General features: G+C 48.4%; 1 pseudogene; it reads right to left on the reverse strand.

Moving 5' to 3' along the window:
• Nucleotides 1-13,152: 13,152 nt before the first annotated feature.
• Nucleotides 13,153-15,718, reverse strand: LOC136454736 (uncharacterized; annotated as a pseudogene).
• Nucleotides 15,719-16,487: the final 769 nt, after the last annotated feature.

The raw sequence follows: 16,487 nt of genomic DNA on the forward strand, positions 1-16,487 counted from the left end.
CATTATATGGGCTTAAGCAAGCCCTAAGAGCTTAGTATGAGCGCCTTCAGAACTTCCTCATTGAGAAGGGCTTCACCATCAGGAAGGTCAACACCACACTATTCACCAAGAAGCTTGATGGGCACATCTTCATTTGTCAAGTGTATGTTGATGATATCATCTTTGGATCATCAAATGAAGATTCTTGCAAAAAGTTTGGTGAATTGATGTCAAAGGAGTTCGAGATGTCAATGATTGGAGAGCTTACATTCTTTCTTGGTTTTTAAGTCAAGCAAATGAGAGAAGGGATTTTTATCTCTCAAGAGAAATATACAAATGATATTCTCAAGAGATTCAAGATGGATGAATGTAAGCCAATCAAGACACCAATGCCAACTAATGGACATCTCAACCTAGATGAGGGAGGTAACATGGTTGATCAAACTATCTATGGCTGTATGATTGGTAGCTTGTTATATTTAACCGCATCTAGGCCCGACATCATGTTTAGTGTGTGTATGTGTGCTAGATTTCAAGCTAATCCTAAGGAAACTCATTTGATTGTCGTAAAAAGAATCCATAGGTATCTTAAGCACACACCAAGCATTGGCCTTTGATATCCCAAAGGAGCTATATTTGAATTAGTTGGCTATTCCGATTTGGATTATGCCGGTTGCAATGTGGATAGAAAAAGCACATCCGGAGGGTGTCATTTGCTTGGTAGATCACTTGTGTCTTGGTCCTCCAAGAAACAAAATACTGTGGCCTTGTCCACCACCGAAGCGAAATACATTGCCGCGGGTGCTTGTTGCGCATAAATACTTTACATGAAGCAAACTTTGCTAGACTGTGGTGTAGTTCTAGAAAAAGTACCTCTTTTGTGTGACAATGAAAGTGCCATAAAACTTGCAAATAATCCGGTTCAACACTCTCGCACCAAGCACATAGATATCCGCCATCACTTTCTTAAGAGATCATGTTGCTAAAAATGATATATCATTAGAAGGTGTAAGGACCGAGGATCAATTGGCGGATATCTTCACTAAACCGCTAGATGAGGCGACTTTTTGTCGATTGCGGAATGAGCTCAATGTTCTTGATTTTAGTAACTTCACTAAAAAATAAGCTTGTGTTGTCCCTTTCATTGCATTGTAATATACAACATGTTTAATTTTTGGTAATGCATATAGGGATTGTCTAACATGGTTAAGATAACCACCGTAAAGCGTGTGAAGAAGCTTAACCTTGGATCAAACTTGACAAGCAACTAGACTTACTTTCAAGTATTGCATTGCATATGCATGAATATTGCTTTGTCGTTTATCTTAAATTGTCCTCTTATTGCCTATTTTCTTAAAAAAATTATAGCCTAAGGCAAAATATTTTGAAAAACTTGAGGGTTTGAGAGAGGTCACTCACATCAGTCCCAATTGATATTTATTTGGATCTTATTGGAGTTGGGACTTGATTGGGAATAGGCAGCACGAAGGACTTTGAAGATTTGCTGGAAAAAGGGTGATTGGACGCTGCACCGGACTCTGATGTCCAGCGTCCGGTCAGTTCATAGGAGGTGAACTGCTGCTGAGAAGGAGTGACCGGACGCTGAAACAGTGTTCTCTCAGCGTCTGGTCAGATGGTGATCCTAAGTCCGGTCGATCGAAGACGATGAAGACAGCTTGCACCGGACTCTGACTGCGTCCGGTCGATGTTCACTGGACGTGTTCGGTCATGATTCTAGGGGATTTGGACCTCTCTAGAATCGACCAGACGCTGGGTGGCAGCGTCCGATCACTGCCACTGGAGCGTCCGATCAGTAGAAAACGTGCGGGATTCAATCTCTTATCTCGTTTCCTTTTCTATCATGGTCGGGGGACCCCCATATAACGCAGCGCCGCATCAACGCTCGTGCCTTAACCCACGCCGCCACCGAGTCCCTGCGCCACCGCTCTGCCCATGCCACCGCTCGCGCCTCTGAGCCATGCGCCACCACCTACGTTGCTCCGCATCGTGCACCGTCGTGCTACCCCTTCGCACGACTGTGCCACCCGTGCTGCACCGTGTGCCGCCGCTCGCGCTGCTCCGTGCCACATGCCGTCGCTCACACCTCCGCGTCACGCGCTGCCGCTGCCCGCGTCGCCATGCATGCCCTAGCTGTGCTGCCGTCTTGCTTCACATCGTCGAGCTCCCACACCCTAGCCATCGATTCATTGCGCATTACGAACCCTAATCTCTAGTTGCCAACCCGGTAGTTCCCCAATCCGTCTCTCTTCTCGTCATTTTGCCGGTTCGTCAGGTAGCAAGCCCTTGTTTCCAATTTCATACCTAATTGCTTGCTTCCTAGGGTTTCGTATCTCTAGATGAATAATTAAGATTATTTGTATATTCTCTATTCTATCGTGCAGCGAGTTGGTGCTGTTGAGGACCTATTTGCAGTTGTCAGTCAACTCGAGGCCAAGCTCGCGAGTACGGATCGAGGCAAAGCCTCGAAAGTGACAGTTGGCAGTTGATCTTTGTCAGCGGCAGTTGTTCTTTTTAGATCCATTAGATGGTTTGTGTCAAGAATGTTGGAGGTGGTCCCGGTGATGAGGATCCAAGACACCCGCCTCGCTTGCCTATAGATCCAAAAGGCAACGTGACGAAGAAACTTGCAACAAAGAAGCGAAAGTATCCAGATGCAAATATAGCTAGAGCAGCCATAGTTGCAGCAGCAGCAGAGCGTACAGAGGCAGGAGGTGCTAGGAGTGGAGTCCAGATCATAGATCAGCTCTCTCCTTCTACTAGAGCTGCACTAGAGCAGGTTGAGCGCCGTCATGGTGGTCCAGCTAGGACTATCATGGTTGCGGGATGGCGAGTTGTCTTGGATGAGAGTCAGCCTTAAGGGGGATCACAGCAGGAGCCACAACCAGCAGTATAGACTCAGGAGGGAGAGCAGGCCATGGAGATAGAGTAGACTCCTCAGCCATAGCTTCGCCGCTCTGGTCGTACCCGTGTGCCAGTCACTTCGAGGTTAGAGACACAGTGGAGGGGTTCACATCCACCGCCTAGACCATAGGGTCCTCCTCTAGTGACCCACCTAGATTTGAGGGCCACCACGGCCATGCAGGTTCAGCAGCTCAGATTTGTGGACTTTGAGGAGTGGTTTCCACTGAGGCGGGATGAGCGTGCCTCAAAGGGTTTCTACACACCTCTGCAGGAAGATTTCTATAATGCATATCTTAACAGTGGAGCTATATTCAAATCTTAGAGGGTGTGTAACATTGAGACCATTGTTGCAGCAGCTAGAGAGCACATTTGCCCCTACCTTTCTTACCCACCAGGGCTGACAGATTTACTTGGATGGACAAACTTATATGTTCTATCTTGGGTCCATCAGTTCTATGCTTCTCTCTGGATTGACCCGCAGCACAGATTTATACACTTTGAATTCAGTGGCAGAGATTACAGGCTGACGAGCACTAGGGCTAGAGAGATACTTAGGCTTTAGGAGCAGCCCATCCGACTATGTGAGGTTTGCTATGGACAGACAACGCCCCCAGATGCCCTCATGGTGGTATGGTGCCCCCTACAGATCTAGTCCGCCACTGCTTCATAGAGCCATTCGGCAAGGGGTCTAGCAGGACACCTAGTGATCTCACTCCCACTGCTAGAGTGCTTGATGCCATTATGAGGAGGACACTACTTTCGAGGATGGGGTATCACGAGGGCTTGACTCATATACAGTTGTGGTTACTGAACTCTCTGATGCAGCAGATATTGTTTGATATTTGGGATCTCCTTCTATCAGAGATGGAGGATACTATTGTAGAGGGATTCAGGGGTCACAGGCAGCTGCCGTATGCTCACTGGATAACATTCCTGATCCATAAGGCTGTTACTGTGAGGCCACCAGAGATGCTGGCAGAGTACAGTGGTGCCACTACAGAGTTCCCTGCATACAACATGACTCAGATGATCAGACATAGTGCAGTGAGGACACCTAGCCAGCCGAGCCGACGACCAGAGGTGCTAGAGACTACAGCTTAGCAGGATGAGACTATCAGGGGCATAGCAGCCATAGAGGAGGAGCAGCTTGACGCTCAGTAGGAGGGGATGGTCGAGAGCGACCCTAGTGACAGCTCAGATGAGGACTACCGAGATATTCCTCAGATGCCTCCACGCCGACATGACCATGAGGCCAGTGGCTCTAGTCTAGCTCCACCTGCCCTGCAGATAGACCCCGCTCTACTTGCCATACTTGAGCGGATGAGGCAGGATCAGGCTCGCTAGGCTCAGGAGACCGCCACCACTTTTACACAGTTTTAGACTCGGTAGGATGAGTTTCAGCGGCAGCAGCAGCAGCAGCTCCTCATACAGCAGCAGCTCCTTGGATTTATGCAGCATGTAGTGATAGCTATTGGGGTTCCACCGCCATAGCCTTCACCCCAGCTTGATCAGCCTGCCACCACTTCTATGACTCTAGCTTTATAGCCTAGTGGGCTTCAGAGTCAGGGATAGCCACTAGCACAGTTTGCTTCACCTACAGAGCAGGTGTCCCAGTGGTTTGCTTCGCCCGTGTTAGCCCCGCAGTTCACACCTCTCTAGACGGGTTTCACATCGCCTCAGACTTCCTCGCTACTAGTGCCAGATACTTCAGTCTCTAGGAGTCTTAGAGCAACCTTCAGTGAGTTGACAGGGTAGCCTAGTCCACCATATTTGCATGCCCTAGGTCCTTCTATAGTTGCACCTATTACCGGGACTATAGAGATGCTCCCTTCCTCCATGGCATCATTAGAGCCGGTTGCTCCAGTTATACCTGCACAGTCTATAGCAGCTCCAGTTGTTGATCTGACCCAGACCGCTTCAGCGTCGCTTCTAGCTACAGAGGGTTAGACAGCTCAGAGCTCAGGGTCAGATGATGATGGCAGTCAATTCCAGCTTGCTCCTCGTACCTCAGCGCCCGACTCGTCTGCTGTAGCCCCGCTGACCAACCCTTAGGTTTTGGTGTTTGACGCCAAAGGGGGAGAGTGATCGAGTATGATAGTCTTAGGGGAGCGACATATCTAGGGGGAGCTTAGTTTATCTATTAGACTATTTATTACATTTGGAGTTTTATGTGTGATACACTATTATACATTCGTGTGTTTACTTTTATGCATCAAACTATATCAAACTATATTTATGTGACAGTGATATCTATGTGACCATGATATATGACATTTGTGCTCTCTACTTTGAGCTATTTATATGTCATATCACTTGTGCTATGCTCATTTACTTTGCTTCCGTGTTTCACTCTGATACAAATGAGCTTTATTACTTGTACTCATGCTTATTTCATATCTTTTGAGTACATCATGTTGGCTTGGGTCATATAAGCTTGCCTAACTTTTTTGTTCTTATTGTCAAAAGCTTATATGAACCAAGCGTGTTAAAAACCTCAACTCTTTCACATACTCGAGGTGGTATTGTCATCAATCACCAAAAAGGGGGAGATTGAAAGCATTTAGGCCCCTAGTTGGGTTTCGGTGATTAATGACAATATGTGATTACTATGACTAACATGTGTTTTGCAGAGGCAATTAAGTTAGGTCATGGTAATGGAGATCGATTGGGCTATCATGGTGGTCATGCCCCTACAATGGGAATTGTTTTGGTTTTCAAAGGATGGACGACAAGGTTAAGTATGAACTAGTTCTAAGTGTCGTTTGGTGTTGAAGAGACACTTAGAGTAGTTTAGGACTTTGTTTTTCCTTTGGCCATACTATTAAGGGGGGTATGGATGGGTAGCTTGACCTAGGTGAGTCTAGTGGGTTAGGTGTGGTGCACACTTGCTGAACCTAGCACTAGGTAGCTCCTAAAAGCCCTTAGATCCATTGGAGCAAACTTCATTCATGTATGATCGAAAGTTGAAAGTGAATGGAGGGTCAAATACTGACCGGACGCTGGCTTCGATGTGACCGGACACTAGCGCAGAGTCCGGTCAGTTCATTTGATCAAGGTGAAGTCATCTGGAAGTGACCAGACGCTAAGAGGTGAAGTGACCGGACGCTAAGGGCCAGCGTCCGATCGACTTCAGTAAGGTTCTAAAGAGGGAAAATCATGACCAGACGCTGGCCAGCGTCCGGTCACACTTTAAACACTGGAGTTTGGGGTGAACTGACCGGTGCATCCGGTCACCCTGCAGAGGCACATAACTATTTGTTTTTTTAGCCCATGATATAAATACTTCATCCATTCGTGTGTGGGGGTACTTTTGCTCATTTCAACAACTGAGAAACACCTTTGAGAGTGCCAAGAATAGCAAGGTCCTAGTGAGGTGATTGAGATTTGAGAATCCCAAAGAGAGCCCTCATTAGTAAGATCAAGAGTAGCAAAGTGTGTATCCACCCTTCTCATTAGGCTTGTTGTGGTCAAGTGAGAGTTCGTGCTTGTTATTCTTGGTGATCGCCATCACCTAGATGGCTTGGTGGTGATTGGGAGCTTGGTGATCATCCGACGGAGCTTGTGGATGACCCAACTCAAGTTGTGAGCGGTTGTGGGTGATTCACCGTGACGGAGTGTCGAATAATCAACCCATAGAGAGCACTTGATCCTTGCGCGGATCAAGGGAGAGCTACACCCTTGCGTGGGTGCTCCAACGAGGACTAGTGGGGAGTGGTGACTCTTCGATACCTCGGCATAACATCGCCGTGTTCCTCCTTCTCTCTTTACTTTGAGCATTTACTTTGAGCAATTCAATACTTGTCTTTACATTCATAGTGTCGGGTACCATAAAACGGGGTACCCCAAGCGTACATCGAAAGGGTCACTTAAATCCCATCAACAACAAAGCTAGAGGGTAAGCCATGGGCTCATCACCAGCCTCATCCGAGCCCACCAGCTCTCCGCCTCGCCCGAGGCCTCGCATGAGAGGTCTCGACGCCCTGACGCAATCTCCGCCTCGCGCGAGGCCTTTCACGGGAGGCCTCAGCAAGGAGCCCAATCTCCGTCTCGCCCGAGGCCCCATGCGTCCAGCCTCAGATGAGACTGCTATCCTCCATATCATTCGAGGCTGGCTTAACAATGACTCGTCGCTCCCGCCTTGACTGGTCTTCTCGACAGCATGTCACGTCCCATAATGCGTCAACCACTCCCGCAATCTCAGCCGGGCGACGGCTCGACACCGCGGAGAGGCTGACAGGACAAGAAGTCGCATCAGCGCCATACTGGCTGAGACAGGGCATGGCAGGGATTATCGGCCACTATATTCAGGCACTGTGCCCACGATCAGCGCCCGCGCTACACTATGCCCCGTAACTCCCGCCCCGGAAAAAACGCGGCATGGGAAGCCTGGTCCGGGTCATCATCACCTCCAAACCAGTATACCAGATCAACCGCTTCCTCCAGGCCTTAGCACTCTACACCAGGGTCTCGGCTATCTCAGGATTCACGTCTGCCGAGACCCCCCACCACAGTTTGGCCTCGGCACCAACCGAGCCTCAGCCTCACGTGCAATCAATCCACAGCGACCTGCACGCTGATCGCCGCGCCCGCTCCGAGGCAGCCCTGGGGCTCCCATAACGCACAGGATCGGATGTGACCAGCACGTCGCCCTAGTGCTCCAAGGATGGACCGCTCCGACGACCACACCGCCACAGGAATAGGCTACAGGGCTCGGACACGCTGCCTCTATTCACACGACGCCGCATAGTTAGCACATGTACTACCCTTGTCCTCCCTTCAAACTATAAAAGGAAAGGACTTGGGCCATTTCAAGAGAGGGGGGGGGGCACTCAGGAAGAACAACACCCTGTAACACGCACACTTCTCGGCCGCCTGAGAGCAATGTCTCAAGCAGCCCACATCACTCCCCGCGGAGACCTGGGACTAGCTCCCTCTCTCACCTAGCTTGTAACCCCCTACTACAAGCACTTCGGTGCAAGGAATACAAGATCGATCTCTCAGACTAGACATAGGGCACCGATTGCCTGAACCAGTATAAGCCTTGTGTCTCTTTGCATCACCATCCGGGATTGGGAACACGCAGCACAAATTCACTAGTCGGTTGAGGATCCCCCGGTCCGAAACACCGATAGTTGGCGCGCCAGGTAGGGGAATACTGCGTGTAAGCTTAATCATCCCAACAAGTCCTGGATGGCAGACCCCATACGACCACTACATCTTGGCACGATGATCTGGTTAGGGAGCCTACAGTTCATGTCTCTAGGATACGAGTACGACATGGTACTCCTCCCACCTAGAGCCCCGTCAACCGACGGCAACATCACGCACCAATAGCCTAGGCACGGGCGGCGCCCGGGCCGCCGCTCCCATCACGCTCGCCAGGCACGGCACGAGCGGGACCACCCCGGCACCGCGCAAGCTCAGGGTGACATGCCGCACTTCGCCGGTATCCCACGCCCAGCTGTTGGCACAAGGTCCCTGGTTGGGGGCCTATCTAGCCTGAGCCTGGGCAAGGGAAAGACACCGGTGGCGTGTAGCGACGCCTCGTCATCAAGCTCTGCCCCGCCACCTCCTGAGGAGCCGACTTCTTTCATCACCCCATTCGACACGTACTACTATGTGACTATACCATTCAGCCTCAGAAACATAGGGGCCACATACCAGCGGTGCACCACCCAGGTCTTTGGCGAGCACATCGGGCGAACCATCGAGGCCGGTGTGGACAACATCGAGGACAAGTCCAGGAAGGCCAGTGACCTCGTCGATGACTTGGAAGTTGGTGGCCCGCCCAAGTACTAAAGCTCGAGACCTACAAGCTAGCCTACGAGAAGGGCGAAATCCTCACCAACACTTGGAACATAGAACAGATACGTCGCTTCTACCCTTAAATTCCCAAGCGTCATACAATTTTCCTCGAAATACAATAAAGAAGCATTCTTTAATTGTTCTAAATTTCTGAGGAACCCCCCGAGCCCATTGGTATGGGTTCGGTGTTACAATAACGCTAGGGGGGAGACTCGACTCTGCCTCTGCAAAATTGAGCCTCCCTCAGGAGCTAGGGGGAACCTCCCCCCCAAATCCCAAACTCTGTCACGAACTCTGACAAATCGCTTGCAAAAACCTAAGGACCAAAAGTTTGCCTCAAGGCCAAAAGGTCGGCCGAGCCGCAAGACAGCCTATGCCTCTGGGCTATGGCAACTCCCTCACCACCTTTTGCCTGAGGGGTAGCTTAGGCTCCAAGGAAGTTTTTTCAAAGGACTTGTCTAAAAATGAGACAGGGGACACCGTTTTTTAGTCGTCTTTTCGAAAATTTCCTACGCCAAACTCTCTCACATACTCTGACAAATCAATTGTAAAAACCCTAAGGACCAAAAGTATGCCTCAAGGCCAAAAGGCTGGCCGAGCCACGAGACTACCTACGCCTCTGGGCTATGGCAACTCCCTCACCACCTTTCGCTAGAGGGGCAGCTTGGGCTCTGAGGAAGTTTTTTTGCAAGTGATATGTTCAGAAACGGGGCAGAGGGCAAGGGCTGGGAAACATAATAGAAAACGATTAAAAAGCATATATACACAAGTACTGAAAAGGCCTCGACGGCCACAAACGTTATGGTACAATGATGTACGTCCTAATCTATTACATGACCCCTTTGGCCCAGGTCAGAATACGGGGTCGCCAGCGTTGATGGACGGCGTAGGAGGAGCCACCTCCTCTTCGAACAGCCGAGCCAACGACGTGCCAGGGGCCTCAGCCGCCTCCACCATGCTTCATCACCTCCTCCTCGGCCTTCTCATCATCCTCTGCCACGACATAAATCGTGTCCAAGACCGGCAAGGAGGTCTGAGGGTCACACAAAAAGCTAGGGGAACTCCTGATCGCCCTCTCGCTTCGTGCAGAGGCTCGGGGGCTCTTCCTGCAACCTTGCCGAAGCCCAGCGACCCGAACTCGCACTTGTGGGCTCGGCAAATACGATAAAAACTCCTCACTCAAAATATGAAAAAAGCCCCTGGAGGAGTGACTCCACTCCTCCAGGGCCTCGGGGGCTACACCCGGCGGGTGCGCTTGCGCGCACCCACCGAAACCTCAAGAAGCAAAACATAATCCCTACAAGAGCCGACAAGCTAGATCCCGACAAACCCTTAGGGAGAGTGCATGCACTCCCCCTAAAGCTCGGGGGCTACTGTCGGGTACCATAAAACGGGGCACCCCAAGCGTACACCGAAAGGGTCACTTAAATCCCATCAACAACAAAGCTAGAGGGTAAGCCATGGGCTCATCACCAGCCTCATCCGAGCCCACCAGCTCTCCGCCTCGCCCAAGGCCTCACACGGGAGGTCTCGGCGCCCTAACGCAATCTCCGCCTCACGCGAGGCCTTTCACGGGAGGCCTCAGCAAGGAGCCCAATCTCTGTCTCGCCGAGGCCCCGTGCGTCCAGCCTCGGATGAGACTGCTATCCTCCATATCATTCGAGGCTAGCTTGACAATGACCCGTTGCTCCTGCCTCGACCAGTCTTCTCAACAGCATGTCACGTCCCATTAATGTGTCAACCACTCCTGCAATCTCAGCCGGGCGATGGCTCGACACCACGAAGAGGCCGATGGGACAAGAAGTCACATCAGCGCCATACCAGCTGAGACAGGGCATGGCGAGGATTACCGGCCACTGTATTCAGGCGTTGTGCCCACGATCAGCGCCCGTGCTACACTGTGCCCCGTAACTCCCGCCCTAGAAAAAACGCGGCATGGGAAGCCTGGTCCGGGTCATCATCGCCTCCAAACCAGTATACTAGATCAACCGCTCCCTTCGGGCCTCGGCACTCTACACCAGGGTCTCGGCTATCTCAGGATTCACGTTTGCCGAGACCCCCCACCGCGGTTTGGCCTCGGCACCAACCGAGCCTCGACCTCATGTGCAATCAATCCACAGCGACCTGCACGCTGACCGCCGCGCCCGCTCCGAGGCAGCCCTAGGGCTCCCATAACGCACAGGATCGGATGTGACCAGCACGTCGCCCCAGTGCTCCAAGGACGGACCGCTCCAACGACCACACCGCCATAAGAATAGGCTACAGGGCTCGGACACGCTACCTCTGTTCACACAATGCCGCATAGTTAGCACATGTACTACCCTTGTCCTCCCTTCAAACTATAAAAGGAAAGGACTTGGGCCATTTCAAGAGAGGGGGGCACTCAGGAAGAACAACACCCTGTAACACGCACACTTCCCGGCTGCCTGAGAGCAACGTCTCAAGCAGCCCACATCACTCCCCGCCGAGACCTGGGACTAGCTCCCTCTCTCACCTAGCTTGTAACCCCCTACTACAAGCACTTCGGTGTAAGGAATACAAGATCGATCTCTCAGACTGGACATAGGGCACCGATTGCCTGAACCAGTATAAGCCTTGTGTCTCTTTGCATCATCATCCGGGATTGGGAACACGCAGCACAAATTCACTAGTTGGTTGAGGATCCCCCGGTCCGAAACACCGACACATAGAATTGCCATGCTAGAGTAGGATTGGAACTTAGGTTGCAATACTTTTTATGTGATAGAACTTTAGAAACACTTTCTAGGTACAAGGGGTTAATTGGGCTAACAATAGGATTTAATTATTGCAAAGAAATTTAGAATTAGCCCAATTCACCCCCTCTTGGGCATTTTGATCCTTTCACAATACACTTGGATTCACTCCCAATCTAACAAAGATGATAAATCAATGATGAAGATGAGTGGGAGGGCTGTGGCTTAGCTCACTAGGTTGCTATGTCAATGAAAATGGCCAAGAGAGTGAGCCCAAGCCGGCCAACCACCTTTTATAGAGTCCCCAACGAAATAGAGCCGTTATGCTCAAAGGGGACTGACTGTGTAGCGACCGGACGCGTCGGTCGGGGGTGACCAGACGCACACCTCTAGCTCCCGATCGCACAATGCATGCCATGTGTCACTGCCTTCAAATGCCTCGTGCACGATCCCAATGGTTAGATTCACTCACGCGCTCGCTTAAGTGACAATTGGACTCAATCGAGGCTGACCAGACGCACCGCGACTGCATCAGGTCCAGTGCACCTGCGAGTACCACAGCCAACGAACGGACGCACTGTTATTATGATCGGACGCGCCACCAACGTGAAGTCCGGTCACTTCTAGTAAGGGTCTAGAGACACAAAAACGTGATCGGACGCATCCGCTCACGGGTGACCGGACTCAGGCCAAAGTCCGGTCCTTCTTTTGCTCTGCTCGCCAAGCAACCGACTGACCTCAGCGTACGTCATAGGCGACTGGACGCATTCCCTACGTGTCTAGTTGTGTGCCTCCTCTAGGGTTCGGTCACAGCCCTAAGGTCGTGCCACTCTGCCCTGATGACCGAACACGCAGGTCCAACATTCGGTCCTATGTCCAGCCACAGGAAACAGAGCTCGCTCGCCTCCAAACTTCACCATCCTTGATTAAATGTGCCAACCACCAAGTGTATCACCTTGTGCATGTGTGTTAGCATATTTTCACAAATATTTTCAAGGGTGTTAGCACTCACTAGAATCTAAATGCATATGCAATAAATTAGAACATCTAGTGGCACTTTGATACCGTATTTCACGCAAAGTTTAAGAAGGCGCTAGGCGCTGACCCCTAGCCTAGATCCTAGGCTAGCCTAGGCCAGCCTAGGCATTTTTCTAGGCGTTTTGCTAATTTAACGCACAACATATATATATATATATATATATATATATATATATATATATATATATATATTATATAGCAGAAATACTGAGTAAATTAGTTAAATAGAAGCATAGAGTAGCTGAATACATTATATAAAAGAGAGGGCAGTAGACATACCTTAGTGGCTTATTGGCTTAGGCTCAATAATCAATAGATAGCTTATTCCTAGTTACAACAGCAAGGATTGATAGCTTGCAAATACTCAATAGACAGCAAGCAGTTCATCAAAAAATAGAAAATAGCAAGTTGACACTTATCTGAATGATTTCAGCCATCTCCCATCCATAAACAGACCATATCAGTAGCTAGTAATTACAAATTTTGAAGCACAAACAAGTGGGCAGGATAGCAATACAATTGCACAACACAATTCATAAATAAAGATCTTGTTCAGAGAGCACATAGTTCTCACAAAAGAAGAAAAACATAGTCACACAGTGGCAGTTCATTGGTTTAAGACATACATGAATACATCATAAAAGATAAACCATGGCATGATAAAAATGCCCCACTACCATATCATCTTTCTTCTTCAATAGGGTTCCACATAATCATCCTCATCTTCATCAAACTCTTCTTCTTCAGACTTAAATTCTTCTCCTTCATTAAGCTGTCTCACTCTTGCACTTCTACGTAGCTCAAGTTGTTCTTCTGCTCCCACTGCATCTCCAATAATAGACCAAGGTATCCCTATACCTTCCATCTCCTCTTCCTCATTGCTATAGACAACTAATGCACAATCATCTCCATTCTCATGCAGAAAACCTTGAGCTTTAGTTGTATCATTAGACAAGAGAACATCACTGATCTTCTTTGACTTGATCTTTTCTTTCTTATTAATCAGCTTGGAGTTGAATTGAAAATAGACCAATTTGTTGAGGCGGGTTGTAGTAAGCATATTTCTCTTCTTAGTGTGTATCTATAAATTAAAAATAAGAGCATTTTTAGGTCTGCAATTTAATTGAAATGCTGCTGAAATGTTGACACCAGATAGGCACTAACCCCTTCAAACCCGCTCCAATTTCTTTCACAACCAGAAGAGCTTGATGTCAAAGATAGGATCCTTGTAGCCATCTTCTGTAAAGCTGGTGTTTTAGTTCCATACAACCGCCACCATGATGCTAAAATAAATAAAAACACCTCTATTAGTTAGTAGTTACAACAAATTTATTGTTAGATGAAAACAACAAATAGTCATGTGATAACAAGTACCTCTACTTGGGTTGTAATCAAAGTTTTCAAAAGTCCTTGCAAGCTTCTTGTTAAATGGACCTTCTCTATTCTGAAACCTTTTTAGTTCAATGTTGGCAGCCGATCTTGCTTATCCTCATCATGATAATAAAAAGTCTCCACACAACTAATAAATCCTTCTGTTAATTATTGTGGGCTCATCAAAGATTGATGGGTTAGCATAACTATAGTGTGGATTCAGCAAATAAGCTGTCAAATGCAATGGAGAATCAAGTCTTCCTTTCATCTTCTTGTCAATAACAACAATGACCTCCTTGAAACAGGACTCTTTATTGCCAAAGGCCTCCTTGATCTCTCTCTTTGCCTTTAGTAGTTCTCCATAAATGAAACCCATGGATGGCTTCACATCCCCATCAACCAAACAGAGAACTTTGACCCCAATGGCTCAAAAAAGTTAATGTTAGCTTGACATCCTTCCAAAAGGTTGGATTCAATATAATTGCTGTGGCATCTTTTCCTTTCTTTGATTTCACATCCTTCAATGAGTCCCACCTACTATGAACCACCATCTTTTTTAGCTGGTCCTTCTTCTCTTGTATGATGTTCAAAGTGAGAAAGGTTGAAGCAAACCTAGTCACTCCTGGCCTTATTATCTCTTTCCCCTCTGTGAAGTATCTCATGCATTCCAATGTTCCTGTGTGCCCATAGACATATATGGTGAATGCCTTTGCTTGGTCAATCACCTTCTTGAACTGAGCCATGTTGCCAATTCTTTGGAGCATCAAGTTGATTGTGTGAGTTGCACAAGAGGTCCAAAATATCTGTGGTCTCTTCTGAAGCAATAGCTTCTTTGCTCCCATGTTGTTAGAGGCATTGTCTGTCACTACTTGCACCACACTATCTAGACCAATGTCTTCAATTGCTTTGTCCACTAGTTCAAAGATGACTTCACTTGTGTGTGACACATCTGACATCTCTTTTGAGCTGATAAAACTAGTCCCATCAGCACAATTAGTGCATAGGTTCATTATGATTCTCTTCTTCCTATCTGACCAAGCATCAGTCATAATAGAGCACCCATTCTTCATCTTCTCGGCTTCACATTCTTGCAGCAAACTCTTAGTTCTTGCATATTCTTCTTCCAGCAATCTATCTCGCAGATCATACTGAATTGGAGGTTCAAGTCCAGCCCCAAATTGTCTAATTGCTTCACACATTTGCTTGAACTCATCATTGTCACATGCATTGAATGGTATTGCTGCCAATGTTACAAAAAAGAAGGTTAATTAGTGTTCAGTATAGCCATAATAGCATCTAATGCATTCTGAAATATAAACACAGAATAGGAAATTACCATGTGTATAGACCTATCTTGCAATATATTTATGCACCTCGTGTGTTCTTTCTTTCCAAAGTTCCTTGTTCAGCTTCTGTTGTGTCAAAGATTCAGATTTGGTTGCTTTAGGATCAATAGCACGTGTCCATTTGTCAATGGGTCCTAATTTGTGAGGCTCGGAACTTCCAATACAAGTGACTTCCTCTGACTCTCCACCTCCAACCCAAGAAACATTCACTTCCTCTCTAAGTTCTAGCTCACGAACAGTCTTCTCCTCCCTCTTTCTTTTTGCATCATTTAGTGCTTTCTTGCACTTCTCTTTAGCCTCTAGAGCCTCTGGTGTTCTATCCTTGCATTTCGTCGCATTCTTTCCTTCATGGGCCACATGTTGCTTCAACCGATAAATCCCTCCTTGCATCACCTTGTCACAGAGTTTGCACTTTACCTTGTCCTTGTTGGCGGGATCAACAAGAACCCCATATTCCCATCCGACATCATCTGAATTCCTTTTTAGGACATTTGCTCCCTTAGTTTTAGTTTTAGGTGCAGCTAAAGCTTCTGTTGTCGACATCCTACATTCAAGTCAGTGAGCATACATTCACATATCACAGTTTAGTGAACATTCAGGCAATACCAATACATACATGTAGCAAATCAGCTAAAACATTCAGTCACACATCCTACATTCAGGCATTTAGAGTAACATCCAGGCATTCAGAGCAAAACACAATTAACAACAGGGGAGAGGAGCAGATCATAGATTCAGGAAACTAACAATCTCACATTCAGGCAATCATAGATTCACAGAATAGAATACTTCAATAGTATTGCAGACAGCAGGGGAGAGGAGCAGGGGAGGGGAGAGGATCAGGGGAGGGGACTGACCATGGGGTAGGAGGGGTGCATCAGCGGGGACGAACTTCTAGGTGGGGACGAGTACGATCGGTGGGAACTATAGGGAGGAGCAAGGCCAGTGAGGAGGAGCAAGGCCGGCAGGAGGGGAGCGCCCGGCAGGAGGAGTGCGTCCTGCGGGGAAGAGAAATGGCAGGCAGAAAATCGCACATCGCTCTTATCCTTCCGTGGCTCGCAAATTCCAGGCGGGAAATCTTCGTGTGCTCGCGCCTGCTCGCCCGTGGTGCAACAATTTTGCGTGCGTCGGCCTCCGTGTCCTCCTCCATGCCACCTCCTTGCCTCTTAATCACGCCTAGCGCCTATAGGTCCGCCTACCCCCATAGGCCAGGCGGGAACCCATCGACTAGTGACTAATCGCGCCTAGGCAGAGCCAAGACATCGCCTTTTTAAACATTGATTTCACATTGAGTTTCACCCCTCTTAATAGT

Source organism: Miscanthus floridulus, chromosome 5, assembly GCF_019320115.1.
Source record: "Miscanthus floridulus cultivar M001 chromosome 5, ASM1932011v1, whole genome shotgun sequence".
NCBI classification, from domain to species: domain Eukaryota; kingdom Viridiplantae; phylum Streptophyta; class Magnoliopsida; order Poales; family Poaceae; genus Miscanthus; species Miscanthus floridulus.